The sequence below is a fragment of the Centroberyx gerrardi genome, chromosome 5 (assembly GCF_048128805.1).
Source record: "Centroberyx gerrardi isolate f3 chromosome 5, fCenGer3.hap1.cur.20231027, whole genome shotgun sequence".
NCBI classification, from domain to species: Eukaryota; Metazoa; Chordata; class Actinopteri; order Beryciformes; family Berycidae; genus Centroberyx; species Centroberyx gerrardi.
In genome coordinates, this window is record NC_136001.1 from 13,361,283 (window position 1) to 13,380,881 (window position 19,599).

A 19,599-nucleotide genomic window follows, 5' to 3' on the forward strand; every position below is an offset into this window, starting at 1 on the left:
ATGTTGTTATTATAATATTTCATTGACTTTATCCAGTGTTTGATTCATAGTATAATAACGAGTTTCAGATAGATTTAAGTTGCATAAGATTAGTGTGGTTTCGAGAAAATGAAACACAAGTAGTGATAGTGATGCTACTATCCACCTTTTTATTTGATCGTTGCCTAGCACTGATGTTGCCAGTGGAAAAAAACAAACATGGCAAAGTAGCTACTGGAAACTATGACATCAACAAAAAAAAATCCTATCCTTGCACTGCAAGTAAACAACACTATACAGTAGGATGAATTCAAGCATAACAATGTGTTGGCCATGCTAAAATCTAAAAAATACATTCAATACTTGGGCATTGCAGTCAGTCATGGGTAATTCAAGATTACTGTGGTAATAAAATAAAGGAAGGTTGCTGCTGCCAAAAGGGAAGTTCATTTATGCCCTTGCAGCACTGAATATAAAATTAGGGTAAGGATTTCAGTCACTCTTTCCTCCATGGTTCCCATCTTTTATATCATCAAATATGTATCTCACAAAGATTCAGTTTCCACAAATATGTACCATTTTCTAATTACGCTTAAATCAACTGCCCTGTGGCAGTTGCGTTGTGCGTGACAAAGGGGCTCTTCCTCGATTTGATACCATCTTAATCATCACACCATAACACAACGTAAAGTATTGCCAAGTGCAATCACATAGCATCTGCTTCTGGAAAAAAAACGGCCATTGTTCAAAAACAGTACCAACTGGCTTTCTTACATTGCTGTTGTGGCAACACAACGGAACAAAGCAATCAGAGGAGGGGAATCCCTCGCTTAATATACAGCCAAACAATAACCTCACTTATGATAAATATCATGAACAGAGCATCAGCAATTCTTGAAAATGCAAAAACACAACTCTGTCATTAACTCATTAAGTAAGTTAGATCATTTTACGTTACTTGTACTTTCAACCAAGGTTTTTGTTTTTCTTTGATATGGAATATATTGTATGAGTTCATGATAAATTTACCACAGAGCTAAAAAAAGACTTTTTGTTGGTTTATGTGTCTCTTATTTTAATGATAAGGGATTATACTTGACCTTTGAGAGCACTGTATGATGTCATTTCTGTCTATATTGTGCTGGATTCCCATGGCTGGAAGGCTGAAGGAAGCAGAGTTCATTACATGACCTGTATGTGCATGTCTGTGTGATTTTTCCCTTTCTAGTGAGAGACAAGCAAAAGATTTAATCATAGATGGTTTGGCAGCAAAAGGAAGTGACTTGTAGGGGATAAAGAGTAAGAAGTTCAGGGGGGTGAGGAAGAAAGAAAGAAAGAAAGAAAGAAAGAAAGAAAGAAAGAAAGAAAGAAAGAGAGAAAGAAGGAAATTTATTTTCAGTCATAAAGTGAAAAGGGAATTACGTGTGAGAGGATAAAGGAGACATTGAAGACAAAAAAACAACAACTATGGAATCTCTTCCCCGGATTTCACCTGCTCTTGGCAAGACTGTCAGAACGTCTTCGTCACCGGAGACACGTCTCAAACTCTCCCTCCAGCAGCTCCTGGCGATCTGGCCTGTGTCTCTCCTCCTAGAGCCTGCTTTTATTACACTGCACATCTTCACCAAACAAAGACCGGCGAAAGAAGGGAGAGAAAGGAAGTGTAGGTAATAGAGAATGAGAAAGAAAGGGGCGAGAATGACAGCGAATAAGACCGAGGGTTTTTCACGAGATTATAAGCAGGAGGAGTTAGGGTGTCTTGTTTTTATGAAAGGGAACAATCTCAGATACCTTCTCCTGCCTTCCTGAGTTACAGGAGCCCCGCTGCCTCTCAATCTGAAACAGATTTGGGTCCTCGAATGAGAGAGAAAACCGCGGAGATGCCGTGCAGCGACTGCTCCGGACTCCAGCGGGCCGTACTGTACTGAGGTCAAAGGGCAATAAAATGGCTCCATGAGTGAGGGCTGTGTCAAAAATAATATTAATACAGGGGTTCACCATGAGGCACACCCCATTCACCCTGGCATGTTGATAAGTTCAAATTCAACATATTCTTGTGTGCGTCTTATTTTTTGAGGTTTGACATGAAAATATTGTTTTCTTTCATGTTCTGTCGTTAACAAACTATTTCTAGATTGTGGTTGCGGGTTTGCACAATTTCACCCACATACAGTTTTGAAACAAAGTTTTAATTTCAATTTCATTTATTTTCACTTTAGCTGATTGGAGCCATGCTGTTATATTGAATTATACTTCTGTCTGAAAAATATGACAATAGACATTTTTAATTAGGGTATTAAACAGATTAAACAGATGTTTGTCCAAAAGTAGAGACACACCCTGTGTGAGGTCAGCCTCGGTCAGAAAAACTAACCCTAACCCAGATATCTAGTGAGAATACAGACTGAGTAAAGCTGACATGATATCTATTACATAAAGGCATGTGAGAACAGATAATAGCACTATAGTCATATCTTTTCCAGTACAGCATTCTTGTCTACACATAACTTTTCTGTCCTGTTTTAAGTCTCATCAGCAGTAGAGAAACCCTTGACTGATATTTGGTCAATAAACATTATGAGGAACACATCTTTAAATGGATTATTGATAGCAAAGCCAAATAGGACAAATTGCTGTCGCTGGTTTACCAGTCTGCTTTCACTGCGTTAACATTGATTGACTCTAAATGAAGTGGGGGAGGGCGACCTACCCTTGGCCTCTGACCTCTAGTCCCTCCCACCCAAAGCTTACACAAAGCCACTGAATTGATCACTGCGAATCAATGATTTTAAAGGAATGATGTAAGGTGATAGCTGGATAAGAAGCAAATGGAAGAAGGTGCACATTTTTATTGCTAGAAGATGTGCTTAAAGCTGCACTAAGCAAGATGTTTATGTAAAAATAGTGAGGCTACAGCAGAGAAGAGTGTCCCATCCCCCATAATTGAGACCCTGGTTGATTCACCCTCTTTGCCCAAATTAAATTCTGGTGTCGGGTATCGTCACTGGCAGGATAACTTCTCCTGGGTTGGTAAAAATGCGTGTACTGTGTGCAGTTTACAGATGTCACGTTACATGATTTCTGGGTATTGAAGTTCAAACAGTTACCTCTCGGAGTCACCTGCAACACGCACAGTTGCCTAGTGCAGCTTTAATTCAGGTAGACCACATTAAAGCCAACACAGTCAAGTCAAATTTCGTGAAATGAGTGGAAACTCTGAAGCGCGGATTACGTGTTGTAGACGCAAATTATGTGAACATTACCTTCCTCCACCACAAACTGGATTATGTGACAATTCCATGAATTGAATGATGTGACTATAGTACAAATTGGACACTCCATTTTCACCTGTTTGTCACGTGAAATGCTTAGGCATAAACAACATAAAACAACTTTGGTCAAGGTTAGGGTTAAGATCAAGCAACTAAAACAGCATTGGTTAAGGTTAGGGTTTAGGTTAGGGTTAGTTTCCTTCACATAATCCTTTCATGGTGGGCAAATGTATTTCTCTCACTTGTGGTGCACGAAGCACAACGTATTTGGATTTGAAGACATTTCAGGAGACCGGGCTCTTAAACCATACAGCAAAGCACATTTAGGCCTAGATTTTCTAACCATTCAAACAGCCCTTTTACCCTTTCACCTTCATAAGTGAATGAAAGGTGCTCACTGCAGGAGGAAACGACGTGGGAGAAAACCGTGAGGAGAAGAGAAGACACCTGTTTGGCTCCCACAGAGTTACCTGCCCTGGGTGATCAGGATTGAAACTCCCTTAGGCTTGTTTTCTCGTTTTCTTATTTTAGGAGAGAAAGAGAAGGGAGGGGCGAGAGAGGGAGGCTACAGGTGACCTTTTGGATTAGCTGCTTGCTTGATGCCTGAGGTGCATGAGTGTGTGTGTGAGAGAGAGAGAGGGAGAGAGAGAGAGGGAGAGAGAGAGAGGTGGGGGTGGTTTAGGGGTAAAGGTGTGAAAAAGGGAGCAATGTGTTCATTTCCTCTCCCATCAGCTTGCTGGCTCCAGGCGGTGGATTTTCACTATGGCCTCACCTTGTTGTACATTGTCTTGTCACGGCGAAGTGTGTGAAAACTCCTCCCACAAAGAGCTGAAGGCTGAAGAGAAGAAAGCAAGGAAGTCTCAGTCATCGACAAGAATTTAGCCAGTCTCCTTTGCAAAGTTTTAAAATTCACAGTGTTCCTGGACAGTTTCCCATGGCCAAATATCTGCTTAGATGTTATTCGTGGAAGATATTAGGGCACAAAGAATGACATGTTCCTCTTTAGGTTTTAATTGAACAGTTGATTTTACCCACTTCTCAATTTATTCTGACTTGGACTTTCGCTGTTTGAAAATTAGATTAATATGTCACTCCCATGGCTGTTGATGTTTGGCTTATACAGAGATAATTCAGATGTCTTTACGCAAGACATATGTACATATTGTAATCACTTAAATATGATTATGTAACTTTGTAACAAATGTTTTATGGTTGTAACCCATACATTGGTCGGGGACAGTTTATCATCATGTCAGTTCAAGGTTTGAGGCCAGTACATCATTTTGTCATTCTGCAGACCACATGAAAACCAAAACCGCAGCAGTCAATAGGATCCCACAGATTCTGTATAGACACTGTACTTGGTGGCCATAATTGAGCTCCATTTGCAGGAAAATCACTGCAATTTCTCTCTTCTCTGTGTATTATACTACCTGCAGATGAGGGCACTCAAAGCGTTAGGTTTCCCCCAGAGGCATCTTTGAACAAATATCACCTTTGTTCCCTTATAACCACACCAGGAGTGTTAAAAAACAAAATGTTACCAGCAGACATATATTGCTCTCTCCCCCCGTACCACCCCGTGTCTCCACCTCCCTCTGCGTTGTCTCTCTCTCTTTTGTTTTTGAGCTGACCTTCCCTTGTGATTGTTGGCGCTTTCTCTCTTTCCTCTCAGTGGTGGCAGGAGAAAAGGCCTTATTGGATCCATCCCTGTCCCGGCGACTGCGCTGCGAATTTGCCGAGTGCCGAGCCCCAACGTGTTTATGGTCATGTCTGTGAGCAGTCGACAGGCGCTGGAACGCTGCTCACAACCACACCTAATTAGAACAAGACTGTTTGACTTACTGCATTACCCTGTTATTACTCAGACCGGGTAGTGAGGGGCGCAAGGCTTGGCTTTAATAAGTCAGCACTCAGCTGAGTAAAAATTCAAAGGAAAATTCAAAGTCAGACGCCATTGATTTTCATGGTTGCTGCTCTTCCCCCAAGAAATGATCTTCGCTGCTACTTTGGGAATACTGAAGGCCCAAGAGCATAATGGATTCATAGATGGATTATTTGGATGAACTGATGGATGGATGTATAGATGGATGGTTGGTTGGTTGGTTGGTTGGATGGATGGATGGATGGATGGATGGACAGATGATTGTTTGGATGGATGGTGGATGGATGGATGGCAAAATGACGAATGTTAAGTTTAAGTCTTCGCATGTTAATAAGACAGACGCATGCACACACACACACACACATACACACACACACCCTAAATCCAGATGGAGCGTATCCATTATTGATAACTCCCAGAGTCCCTCCCAAGATTCCAGTTGCCTATCAATAATTCAAGTATCCGATCAGGAACAGATTCTCTATTGGCTGATTTAATTATCTGACAAGTTAAGAGGCTTTTAAAAGGCACAGTCCTTTCTATTAAGGTAATCACTTTATTGATAAACCACCAGGAAGGGAAGCAAGCTAACCGTCTTGGGGCCGGGACTGATGGATGCTGAGTGGTTTTTTAACATTGCGACTGACTGTCCATTTTGACCATCCCCCCCTTTCTGGTTTTACCAAGTCTAATCTTACCATTAAGCTGTGGTGAGCGGAAAGTAATGCATGACTCAATGGTTAAAGTCTGCCTCATTCTGAAAAACATCCAAAGCACACAACTTCATGAATCAAAAGTTAAAATACGTTCTTAGACACGGTGGCACACCAACACGAACAAAGCTCATATAATTTTGGGCAAGGCTATGTAATTCTCAAGATATCTACAGTTGTAAATTCAGCCGCATCTGTTGCAACAGTTAGTTTTAGACAGCTGCATCTTACTACAACAGCTCTAATCATATTTTTCACGTTCCTAACAGATCATTTTCTCAACTGTCATTGAGTTATATGGCCTAAATCCGTCTTTTCTTATCTCCCTTTCATCTCCCTTATCCAGAAATGGTTTTCATTCTCTGTTTTCACTCTTGCGATTTTAGCGCTGGCTACAGCAAAAAACTGATCCATTCGCTCCTTGACAGAGCTGGTGGTGAAATCTTGCTCCATCAAAACAACCACATAGTGATTTTGACAAGTCGGAACATTTGGGAGCGATGTAGGCATGGTGGAATAGCCGATATTACCCTGACTCACTGGGCTCAGTGACAAAGCTATGGAGAATATAAGCCTATTCAGACTGGGGGGATTGTGATAATAGGACTTTTGGGACCCATAAAAACTGTCTGCCTGCTGCAAGGGTGTCTACGTGTCTCAATGTGTGAATCATGTTTTCTGCTCCTGAACACGGGATCCCAGATTGAGCTCCGCTGTACGGTTTGAATTTGTGAGAAATGCTTAGGTTTGCCTCTGTCTTTATCATAATCTGATGATATTGTTAGTCGGCTCCTGAACATGGGATCAATAGATTGGGCTGGAGCGTTCAGGATCCCATGTGAATTTGTGAAAAATGATGTGGTATGTCTGTGTCCATGTTATAGCTCTGAAATACTGTCAGTGGTCTTGGTGTTGGAGGACTTGTTGTGTTTTTGAATCGTACCTTACTTATTCTAATGGTTCAGCATATTCATATCAGCTCAATACATGCTTGCTGGAACATGCAACAGCTAATTAGCTCTAACATCATAAATGGCCCTTAGAGGTCTATGATAATGATGAGGTATATTTTTGTGGATTACATTAAGTATGCCTCAAAGGAAGCTGCTAACTCCCAAGAAATTGGCAATAGTAGCCTAAGATGTTGCTCCAGGCCAATTCAGTTCTTTAAAACAAACTGCTTCTGGTTCATATAAAAAGAATAAGAGCCCAATTCATGTGGGGGTTCCCTGGATGGATCTATTCATTGGTGTGCATATACACTCAATTGCAAGGGGACAATTTTGGCCTGTGCTGTCACAACTCCTTAACTCTTACTGCTACAAAAATGTAAAGTTCCTGCTCATGGTGGACTGCCAATCTCATTTTAAGAAAAAAATAATTTCCTGTGACTCTGACCAGAGCAGCTCTATTGCCATGGGTCTCCTATAAAGATAAACTACGAGAAGTGACATCTCATGCAAACTTTGGCAACTCTTCCTAAAGAGGTCGACAAAAGTGAAAACAAGAGTAACCCTTCAGCCAAACTGTCATCATATACAAGAACAAAGTGCCCATATTTGAAACTTAACCAAGGAATGCCTCTCCGCTCTTTGTGAGCTTAGCACTTCATATCAGTAGACGTGCCTCTAAACAGCTGCTGCCGCCGCCACACTTTCTCTATGTGCTATAGCTGGGAAACCTGAGCTGTGCTATTGATCAGACTTCCACTGCAGGGTTATTAGCTAGCTGCCTGATGTCTCTACACTTGATGACCCTCCAAAAAGACGGTGGGGGTGTGATGAATGATGAGACAAAGTATACTGACCAAATAGGATTTGGCTTTGAGGATTTGGGCATTTAGACACTCTGAAAAAGTGTGTGTATTTTAAATACCATCATTGCTCATGACCAGTACATTCTTTAACCTTCTTGCTCAGATGACCATTTATTGTTTTAATCACAATGTATATTTTATCATCATGATGTAATTAATGTCTGTCTAATTCTAGAAAGGGTTCAGAAACAAAGGCCTCTGCTAATATACTGTTGGGAAAGGTATGCTTTCTTACTGTCACTGTGAATGTTCAACCCCATTGATTTCCCTTTAGAACTAATAGGTTGCTTGAGACAGAGCAGGGCAACTTGGATTTATTATTTCATACTTTAATGATTATCTGGCTCGTTGTATTTAACATAATTTTACCAGCCTGTCACTCCAGCCTGGAGACATGGTTGTTAAACTTGGCCTAATCCAGCCTAAGGAGGAAAAAAGAAAAAGCCAGACCACTGAAAAGATAGGCATAGAGGGGGGATGCTGAAGAAAAATATCTGAACGGCATTTTGCAAAAGCACCTCTTAAGTTAAGAAAACATGAGAGTTGAGGAGAAACAGCTGTGTGCACTGAAGCCTGGCATCCTGAGGATGAAAACACAGGCCGTTAATAATAAAAATAATAAGTCTGCTGAGTTCCTAATAAAAGGACCCTGATGAGATAATTCAGTCAAGTGAGGGGCCCTCCTGCATCCCAGACTGCCCATGTCACCACACCAGTTCAACCACCACAGAAGAAGAGAAGGAGTTGGCAGGGACAGTGGGATGCTGGCTTGATTCTATGGTGCCACACACCAGCTTTACCACAGAAGAAGAAAGTTGGCAGGAGGACTTGTCTTACTCTATGGTGGCACACGTGGCTGTGGACTGTACCATGTTAACGTTGGATCAGAGCCAGCAGTTGGACTTGGAGTCTGGACTGAATGCTTCAGCATCTGTGTGTTTTCTGTGTGTGTGTGTGTGTGTGTGTGTGTGTGTGTGTGTGTGTGTGTGTGTGTGTGTTGTAAGCTTAACTCCGAATGCCAGAATGCCAGGGGAACCCCCACACCACCCAGTTTTTCATCCTCTCCTTTTCCTCCCTCACCCTCTTTCTCTCATTTCTCTCTCTCTCTCTCGCTCTCTCTCTCTCTCTCTCTCTCTCTCTCTGTCCCAGCCTGCCATCTGGCTCCAGTAAACAGACTTCTGACAGAAGCGCTCAGACAGCTCAGTCATACTGGTCTCTGTGGTGTTAACAGGGCTTATTCTATTCCCCAAAATCTCCCTGCAGAAACTTCAGTGACAGCTTCCCTTTGCCAAGAAGGCAATAAATAGTTGCAGATTTCTTCTTCTTTGGTTATTTTTTATGTTATAGTTTGTGATTACAGAGAAGAGAACAAAAAGTCTTAGATCATCAGTCATTGTCACTGAATTTAATGTAGAAGGAAATGACTGGACGCTGATAATATTCAGGTATAATTTGATTTGCCTTTTATGTCCCTGTGCTTTTTGGCCCTTGCATGTCCCCTGAGGAGCGTCTACTGTGGCACGAGTGGCATGAAGCCAAAGCTTGGCTCTATCTGCCATGATTTATGGGAACCCGGGGAGCAGGAATAAATGAGAGAGAAGAGTATTAGGACATAAATCATCATCATCACAATAACTACGCCATCATAAAACACCAGCCAAACCTTTGGTGCTCTGAAAAAAATGGGGGCAAAAGGGAAATCCGTGAGGACCACAGAAAAAGGAGAAGTGTGAGAAAAAGGAAAGAGACCAAAGACCAGATATGGCCAGTAAACTAATACTGCTATGATTAGTCATGCCATCGATGGCCTTGGAAATGGCCCTTGTGCCCGCCCAACTCCTCCACACCACCTCTCTGCTGCAAGAGCTTGGAATTATAAGGTTCTATCAAAATTGAATTCTCCAAATATTCTTAATCTTTGAATGTTGCTTTACGCTTGCGTGGGGTTATTTTTTGAAAAAGAGCATTCTGAAGTTAAATATTTAAAAAGATAGAAAGTCTATCTCAGAAGCTGCATTTCACCTTGGTACTATAAGGCCATCCAATCACAAACTTGAATGTTTCAGTAAGGACCAATCAAAACTAACCTTTCAGCCACGTCCTGTCAGAGGCTAGCTAATGTAGCCTGAAAGGGTAGTAATGATTGCACACAAGCCAGAAAAAAAGTTAACGTCCACTTTTTCATGGAATTATGTAAGATCCAGACAACAGTGGACAAAGAGTATACAAGAAATATGTGCAGAAAATGTGATTGTCTTACTTTGAGGTCACAGCAGCCAAACATGCAATACCATGCTGGTCAGTATATCACTGAGTTGATCTAGATGATGTCATAAATTGTTTTAATATTTTTATATTTAAAAAGTTGTGCTTTATGATGAAATGAGTTTTAAAGATTAGGGTTTTAAGGAGTGTAAATATAGTTCAAATACAAAATACTATACCAAAACTGATTTAATATGGTGCAATGTGCTTCAAAACTGACTGAAGAATTACATTTTACCATTAAATCACATTGATCCCGTTTTCCGTTGAAAATGAGGTTACCTCATTGTAAACAGTCAGATAGAGCCTTACAGAACCAAACCCAGATTGACTTTACAGAATTACATGGTTCTATCTTTGTTTGGGCTCGCTTTGCCAGCTGGGACATCAAATCTTTGACGCTCAGTATCTCAGAACTGCACTCAAACAGAACAAGATGCCACAATCAAACAGAGCTAAACACCCACAGACCAACACTACTGGAATAACCTCAACTCTTAATACTGTTTTGTTCAACAGACGTACAAACAGATGTTATCGGAAAATTATGCATCCACTTTATAATGTTACAACAATATTTTTTTATGAAGTGTGTTCAAGCTCCAAACACATCATCCAAGAAATGCACAGAAAACAGAAATGCAAACAAACACAAAAGAGGAGATGAAAATTACTTAAAAAAAACAAAAAAACAAACATAGGCTTATACACAGGCTTATAAACAGGCTTATAAAAACAGCTCATCTCCAAATAAACAAAATAAACAACTAAAACAACAAAAATAAAGATAACAAGCAAAGAAAAAAAACAGTTCTTAATTTAATTTTTTTTTAAATATAGAGAGCCCAGTCTGTTAGTGTCATCATTTCTTCAAACTAGGACTCAAGATTCCCACTGTCATCATTTGTTTTAGTATTATGCTTCCAATCAGTTTGAAAGTGAAGCTGCCAGTTTCTGATGGTGAAATTATGGTGGATATCTCATTTTGGAACGAACGTCCTCATATAAAACACAACTTGACGTGAGCTCGGTGCTGCGTGAATATTTATTCTACAGACCTAATCCCCTCTCTGTTATTGAGCTGGAATTGATATGGCAACAGTAGAGCTGAACGGCCAGTAGTTCTGTCCTTGGGCTGTGATGGTATTGTTGTTGTGAAGACGAGACAGGGAGTTGGCCAAGGAGGAAGTGAAAACTGTATCCATCCACACACACACACACGCACACGCACACCCACTTGCCTTGTTCTCTGGGATCTCTTTCAAGGTGTAGCACCCACTAGCCAGCTGGTTGGTAAACACTCAGAGGGGGCAGTGGAGATGCCGTTAGTTAGTTAATGCTGTTTACTGTTCCTCAGGGTAACTTCACTGACTGAGGTGGAAACACGGCTGATTACGCACCCCATGTATGTCCCGAAGGGCTGGACGTGCCTCACAGCCAATTTAGGCTTAATTGCGAGGGATAACTTGGCACGGTTCCTCTAACTCTTTGAAATCGCTCATAGCTCCGTGAAATATAACGATCCCCCTTTTTTGTGTTTATTATCGAATCTAAATCCTTAATATGTAGCCTAAATGTGATTTTCACATTGAGGAACTACTGCAGAATAGAAATCAATACGCTTTAATGCCACACATATTTCTCCCCAGGCCCAATATATTATGATCCTGCACTGTTATTTCAGGGTATAAAAACAGATCTGCAAGCCCTGCGTGTTTCGTCTGATAGCCTAACCACACTGTGTGATGTCAGTGTTTGGAAAGCTTAGATTGGAAACCTGCCCTTCGTTCCTCCCCCCCCCTCCCCCCCACACACACACTTTTCCCCTTCCTCATATACGGTTCATGTGTTGCTGATTACCCCCAAGTCCAGGTCTGGACCCAGCGCTTCCACCTTCTCCCCTCATATGGTTTGAAGCAAGCGGGTGCTTTCTCGCTGGAAATCCCCCCGTCCGACTCCCACCTCAAAGCATGTACACCCTGCATCCACATATATTCGCATACTCCTGTGTGTGTGTGTGTGTGCAGGTAGACACATTCATTGATGTGCACGCAATCACATATCCAGCCACAGTTTACACACACACATACTGTATACACACACACACACACACACACACACACACGCACACACACACAAGTGCACATACACTACTTCCCCCACCTTCCTTCCCTGGGGTCCTTTTGATTGACAGTACCTGCTCCTGCAAGGGATTATGGTGGAAGACGGGGGGTGGTGGGGGTTGGAGGGGGGGTGGAGGGGGGGTAGGGGGTCGCGAGGAGGGGTGAAGGGGTATGAGGCCGGGCGAGGGAGAGTGAGAAAGAGGGCCGAGGATTAGGCCCACTGAGCTTCATTAACCTGAATGTTTACACAAGCTGATCTCTCGCAATGAGACCCTTTTCCTTCCCACAAGTGTCCCCTTCAGGAATCTGCAGCGCCTTCCTCCGTCCCGTCAGTCCCAGTGAATCACTGTCTGCAGCCAGGAAGTCAGTCAAGCAGTCCTCAGACTGGCCACAGACTGTCCTGCAATGATAACAGGTAGCCAGAGAGCCAGTGCAGGGGAACTGTGCAGTTGTGAAGTAACATTTGTCAATGGGATCACATTTATTTTCCCTATGCAAATTTTGCCTAGTAAGTCAGATGACACATTTTTATAAGTATATATAAGTGTATAAGTATTTGGACAACTTAAAGGTTTTTAAGGATTAAAATCCTCAAACTTGAAATTGAAACATCAATTTTAGGTCTAGTTATAGTCAACAATACTTGCTTCCGCCAATATTTCCCCACTATTTTACACTGAATTCTGTGGTTTCTAACAATGGTATGGTTGTTATGCTATGCAGAGGAAAACAAAGCTTGGACTTGATAGAGAAATAGGCTGGAGGAAGCCATTCTGCTGAGGATTTCAATTTCAAACGGTGTGTTTTTTTTCTCCAGGCCCAACTGGAAATATGTTTAACATTCATTTTAAATGTTAGGTAAATAGGACTGAAGAGCACAGACATTATTATGTGACCAGTAGAGTCTATTACAGATTTTCTTTAAAATTCAAAATTGCATAAAAAATTTTAAAAAAATGATACAGGAGAAGTTTATGTTGAAATACACTATTTAATAATGTTACACAATGTTGATTGTTCAATCATGAACACATCAGCCTTACAAAGATAGTGTGACAACAATTTGCAGCAAACCCTGATTTAGTCTTTTCAGGTAACTGTTGAAAGATTACAACATCTGACACTTTTGACGAAGCAGTTCCTGTTCCACCAGAGCAGAATAAATCTCAGCAAATTTTATAATACAGTAGACTATACAATAACAATAAAGTACAAAGAGGGTAAAGAGCCAGTAAATTACTGCCCATCACGAAGCAGACTTCAAACACACCGACTTGTGCTTCACGCTGCCGCTCTCCAAGGACCCATTGAGCCGTCCGGAGTTGTGCCTGAGCTCTAAAGACAACACTGGGGGCTATTTGCTTCTCAGATTAAAGAGGCTGAGCGAGATAGCCGGCTGAAAGCGGCAGCAGTAGGTGGACGAGCTCTAGAGATTTCCCCCCTAAAGAGCAGTTAGCAGAAAGGGACTGCCTGTATTGTTTAGCATCTCCAGGAAAGGGTGTTTTCTCTCGGCACTGAGGTGGAAAAGTAAATTAGCGTTCAGCCTGCGCCTGGCTCCGGCTCCAACAAATTGAGAATGGTGTGTCGACAGCCACAAGATTGCTCTGTTCAAAGAGCTGTAACTGAAGGGACATGGCCCGTGCTAAAGTAAACAAAAAGTGGTCTACGGCTCTCAGCTAGACAGACAGGGTATGGCAAGTATTTAAAAGGGCCATCACATCAAATGGGGCAGCACATCAAATGGAAGTTATTCTGCGAGAGTCAGCGTGTGCTTCTTTGGCGGCATCAGCCATGTGGGTCTCATTTTTCACCTTGAATGATTGTGAATGCTGTGCAGGGTCAGCATAGGTCCATGCCTGCTTGACAAGAAGCTGACTCTTGGTGAGAGAGAGAGACAGACAGAGAGAGAGAGACAGAGAGAGAGAGAGAGAGAGAGAGACAGAAAGAGAGACAGACAGCAGACAAGAGTGCCAAATCACGACTGTTGAGGACCAGCCGTCTACACAATCTCAGACAGGAAAAGGAATGGGGGAGAAGAGAGGGGAATGAGAGATTGCAGAAAGGGGTGCAGTGAGGAAAAGAGAGAAATGGTTTTAAGGAGACATCTGGCTTTGATTAGGAGGGGCAGTGTGGACAAGCCAGGCCGCGCTGCTTGTTTTGACTGGGCTTTTTGGGGGAAGTTGATGTTGTTTGTTTTTGAATAGCAAGTGGCTTGTTAATTGATGAACACCGGCCACAGCCGTTTTAGCGGGGGCGGTGTGTACCCGTGTGTGTGTGTGTGTGTGTGTGTGTGTTTGTGTGAGAATATGTGTGTGTTTGTGTGTACAACTACTGTATGTGCGTGTGTGCATCCATTTACAGTATGCGTTTGTGGGCATGGGTGATGACTGTGGGGGAGGCTGGAATATATACAAAGCATACATTTTTCCTCCAAAAACCGAACCTTTCTCTCTTTTTTTCTCTCTTTCTTTCACAATGTTAGGTCTAACACTCTTTGATGCAGGAGGGACATTGGCTCTATTTGTCAACAATGCTTTTTCCAGTCTCTTAGGAGTACATGAAGCCACAGGAATTCATGGGATAGATGCTGATGAGATGAATAGACACTAAACTAGGCTAAAATAGAGAGGAATAAAATAGAAAACAACACAAAATAGAATAGACTAGGAGATACTAGAACTACTAGAATACTAGAACTACTAGAATATAGAACAGATTAGACCAGAGTAGACTAGACCAGAGCAGACTACACTAGAATAGAATAGAATAGAATAGAATAGAATAGAATAGAATAGAATAGAATAGAAGTAAAACTAACATTTCTTTAGTGGCTGTAAAACATCTGCATTTCTGGAAAGAGACGGCGAAAATCTTTGGTGTTGGCTGACGTTGAAAATGATCGTTGTTCCAATCATAAGAAGACAGCAAAACATTTCATGGCCCTGAGTGTAAGCCCACGGAGCGCAACTGGGACTCAGACTTCTCTCCTGTCACTTCTTCACAGAAGTATTGAGTGCGAGAGGAGCCTCATGGCAGAGCGCACTGCACCACTGAATATGAATAAACCATCAAGTGGAGAGACTCCAGCCAAGCCAAACTCAGCACACAGGCATCACAGCAGAACAGGGCAGGAGGCCCCGAGGCCCTTACTGGCAAGCACACAACCCCCCTCCCCCTTCTCCCCCTAAAACCACCATCCCAAAGTCAATTGCCCATCAAAAAAAGATAATGTCTTCAAAAAAAAAAAAGCAACAACATTATATCATCCTGCAGTGTTTTTTCCCCCTCCTCTCACGATTCCAGTTGTTGTTAGAGTGAGAAGACTGAAGACATTCCTGGAGGAGAGGGTTGCGTTAGAGAGAATGGGAGTCAGAGGGGAGACTGGCGAGGCCGGCGGGGTTTTGAAGAGAGGTGAAACTGGAGACCTGGAGCTGGGCTGCTCGGTCTCCGAGGGCTGAGAGGCTGTGATGATGATTGGAAGTGATGTCTGTTTGGTAGCTGCTGCTTCTGCTTCAAGGGCAGCTGCATAAATGTCAGAGGGGTTTGAACCCCAGTCTCTGGCACAGTTAGTCAAACTTAAACTCAAAAGTCCAATAGGGATTGAAGAATGATCTTGATTAAGAGCGGCGTGCATTTGGTAGCTTATGATATCTTTAGGGCAACCAGGTAAGACCTCTACTTTACAAGAGCAGCAGAATTACCTTGCCTGAGACGTGAAAAGACAAAATATGTCCCTTGAGCCCAAGTGGATTCTTTCTTGGCTGACCCTGGTTGGATTCTGTCTGTTGTTCAAGAAAATGAACAATGTAATGTTCTGCTGCATCACAACCTTGTGGCCTATTACAATGACTGAATCCTATTGTGTCATGATACAAAATCTAATTATCTTTTGAAATCTTGGCAAAATAGTAGACAAATATATTTACATATTTTTTTTTTTTACAGTTATATTAACTGTATTTTAAATTTTGAAGGGTTTCATTCCAAAATGCTATATCCATTTTGGGGAAAAAATTACTATAAATTCATCAGTCAATATTTCAAAACTTTTATTATTATTTATATTATATTTTATTTAGTATTTATCTGACAGATATAATCTTAAAAACATAAATCTTTTGCAGGAATAGGTCTTAAAATGACTCATTACTTAAATAGTGGCCCATTATGTGCTTTATGTTCATGCCAGCAATCATTTGGTAAGAGTAGGCATTGTTATTTTTCAAATGGTGGATGTCTAATTTTGTAAATTAGTTAGTCGTTGTAAAGGAATTAATACAAGATGTGCCAATGGATTTGGGAGCCTGAGAGAATGCCAACAAACTGTCAATTTAGGGGGCAAATGTAATTATAACTACTGTTTCCTTGCATGGTTTTAAAAGTCTTACAGCACTGGTTTGTACAGAAATTGGGTGTAGGAAATGTCATGGAGGGATATTTTGAAAGCTGAGATATTTCAGTTTTAAAATTCAAAATAGCCGCCTGTTGTCCACGACTTGGTCTTTCTAGTGTTAAATGATTTAAAAGTTATTTCAACACAAAGACATACTTCTTGGCATTTATTTCTACTGCATACTCACTCACACCCATGCCAAAATTAATATGAGCTCTGTGTTGAGTGTAAAAGTTCACACCTCTCTCTGCGCTCCTATGCAGTGGACTATGTGTTGAGCTTATTATCCATGCTGTGTTTAATTGGGTTAGAGGGGCTGAACCTCTGGCCACCACACCTTGACAGCAGCAACACCCTGCCAGGGGATCAGTGAAACACAATCCGCTGGACGGGAAACCAGCTGGGGAGTGGAGAACAGGAGAGACTCGCTGATGTTCTCTCTGCTTACCAAACAAGGACTTGGAGGATCTGTTTCAATAGTTGGGAGGAAGGTGTTAAAAAGTGAACACAGGAACCTGGCACCTCTCGCATCTCCTCGGGGCCTTCTTGGTGTGTGGTTGCGTGTGTGTGCATGCATATGTGTGTGTGTGTTTAACTGTGTATGTGTGTGTGTGTGTGCGTGTGGTTGTGTGCATATGTATGTGTGTTGTTGAGTGCACGCATATTCATTAAGGAGTCACATAGATGACACTTGATGTTGTCAAAAAGAAAATGTTTCAGTAACATGTCCTGGCCACCCATAACCACCACAAAACAAAGCTATATTTTTACAGCATGAGCACTAGTCATGACCCTGGTGGGAGAGGGAGTAGCAGGGAATTAACTCCATGTTTTCATTCTTATGTCTGTTGACCGGGAGGTCTAGAAATTCCAATTTCCTAGAGTTGTTATTATCAAGAGAAATAGGTGGCAATAGGTTCAGCACTCAGAGCAACCATTGTTTAATTTTCCACCCAGAAGTATTACTTCACCCCATCCACACATTACACGTTGTCTCCATGCACCAGGGAAACTTTACACACATTTTGGGGTTTTTTGATTTTCATCCAACTGATTTTACAAATCCAGCAATGATATACTGTAAATGTAAGGACAGCTTGACATTCAATATGCTAATAGGAGCGAATTAGATCCGTCAAGGATAATAACACTAATAATTATAACAACACCAGTCAAAAGGTGAAAATGTCAACATAACTCCTTGGAAACACAGACGTCTTTTTGCTGCAACTTGAGATAGCAAAGTAATGTCAAGTTGTCATTATAGCCATCTTCTTCTTCTCTGTCATCCTACTGTCTTTTACAGTTCTGGATGATCTGCCTGCTCTAGATAATTAGCCAATCAGTTTTGCAGTTTTGGAGCGCAGGAACAGGCGACCGCAGGTGAGACCTGTGGCTGTCCGTCATTATCTCATCAACCCATCAATCACAGGGAAGCACCGCCCTGGGGGCAGCATTTGCCAATAGGCACACAGGTGAACCCCTAAATCAGCTTTAATTGGCTGCTGAGTAACAAGCGTGGTTGAAAGGTGTGGGAAAGTGAGGCTGGTGGTGGTGAACTTTATGGGGCTCTGACAGACTCTCTGCCAACTGCGGAGGTAGAGGTAGTAATAATGGTCTCTCTATTATCACTCGTTAACTAGCCTAAAGGAAAATAAAAATGAACATTGGCTTTATCATGAAAGGAAATGATCAAATCCCCCCTCCTCCATCCCAAATGATCACACCATTTTCTTTCTTTTCAAAGAACCACAATATGCTCTATGAATCGAATTATACAGTACCAGGATCTCTTGTATATTACATAAGAAAAGTTGGCAGGTTAGGATAGTGAGCAGTATCATTTCCCTCCAAAGCCAATACAGAGGGCTAGAGGAAGACAGCAGCACATGATCTCATGTGCTGCATCGTATGTGAGGTCCTGCTCTCCCTGCATGGCTGTCAGCATGTCGATATTTCTCCGCACCAACACCAAAAGACAAATTCCTTTGCATTTATTGTGCTTGGCAAATAAAGTGTTTCTGATTTTGATTCTGATAGAGTTTTTGTACATTTCTGTGCCAAACACCAGACGTTTCTTTCACAGATCAGTCCAGGACAGGAGCAAACAATACTTTGTCACTTAAGTGACTCGAGGCAGAGTGTCGCTATTAACGACAACCAGTGGCTCTCACAGCCAACCCACCCGGCACAGGAGCCCACTCTCCTTGGCTCTGGCCCTGGACACTTCTCTCAACTCAACACTGCAAATTTATTGACAGCCTTTAAAAAATATTTACTGCCCCACTTCCTCTCCCAGCGGGCACCCAGCCTGTAATCTCCCTACCCGTTTATTAGATCATTTGTCAAAGCCTCAAGCTTTTCTTCTCTCTTTTCTTTTTGTCATCATCCTCTCTTTTCACTTTCTGGAAAGAGGAGTGTGTGTGTGTGTGTGTGTGTGAGAGAGAGAGTGAGAGAGAAAGAGAGAGAGAGAGAGAGAGAGAGAGAGAGAGAAAGTGAAGGAGGGGGGGCAATCAGAGAGGGAGAGAGAGTGCAATGGGCCTTGGAGATTAACTCCTTCCATGCCTTCCTTTTCCTTTTTAAAACAGAATTTACAGCTGATTAGCCTCAACTGTAAAGACAGGCCCCGGCTCCCAGAAGGAACGCTGCTAAACATTTATGCAAGGCCAGACGCAAAGACCCTTATGAAAAACATGTGTTCTTCCAAAGACCCCTCAGAGAGAGAGAGAGAGAGAGGTCTAGGAGGGGACTGAATAAAGGGGCTGCAGCCTGCGGACTCATTCCCAGCACATCCTTGTGTCTATTCAGCACACAATTGTGTTACTTTTCATCACGTGACCCAAACAATTCACTTGCTATTCACCCATTGGTCACTTCACCTATGGGCAGAGTCACTACACCTGTGCAAAATCTTTCCTCTACAGAGCTATGAAGACACGGTCAGTCTATTTGTTCTCAATGCTCTGAGGAAGACATAGTCGAAACGCATACAATTTCATAAGTGGTGGACCATTTTGTTGGGAGGTGTGGACCATTTCACACATGTCTATGACTTCACCCTGGGACCAGCACCCCAACCTATCAATTTAAGAAAGGCTAGTAGCGCCAGCAGTTCCCTCTAAATGTCCCAAGCTGTGTCAAAAATGCGAGTAG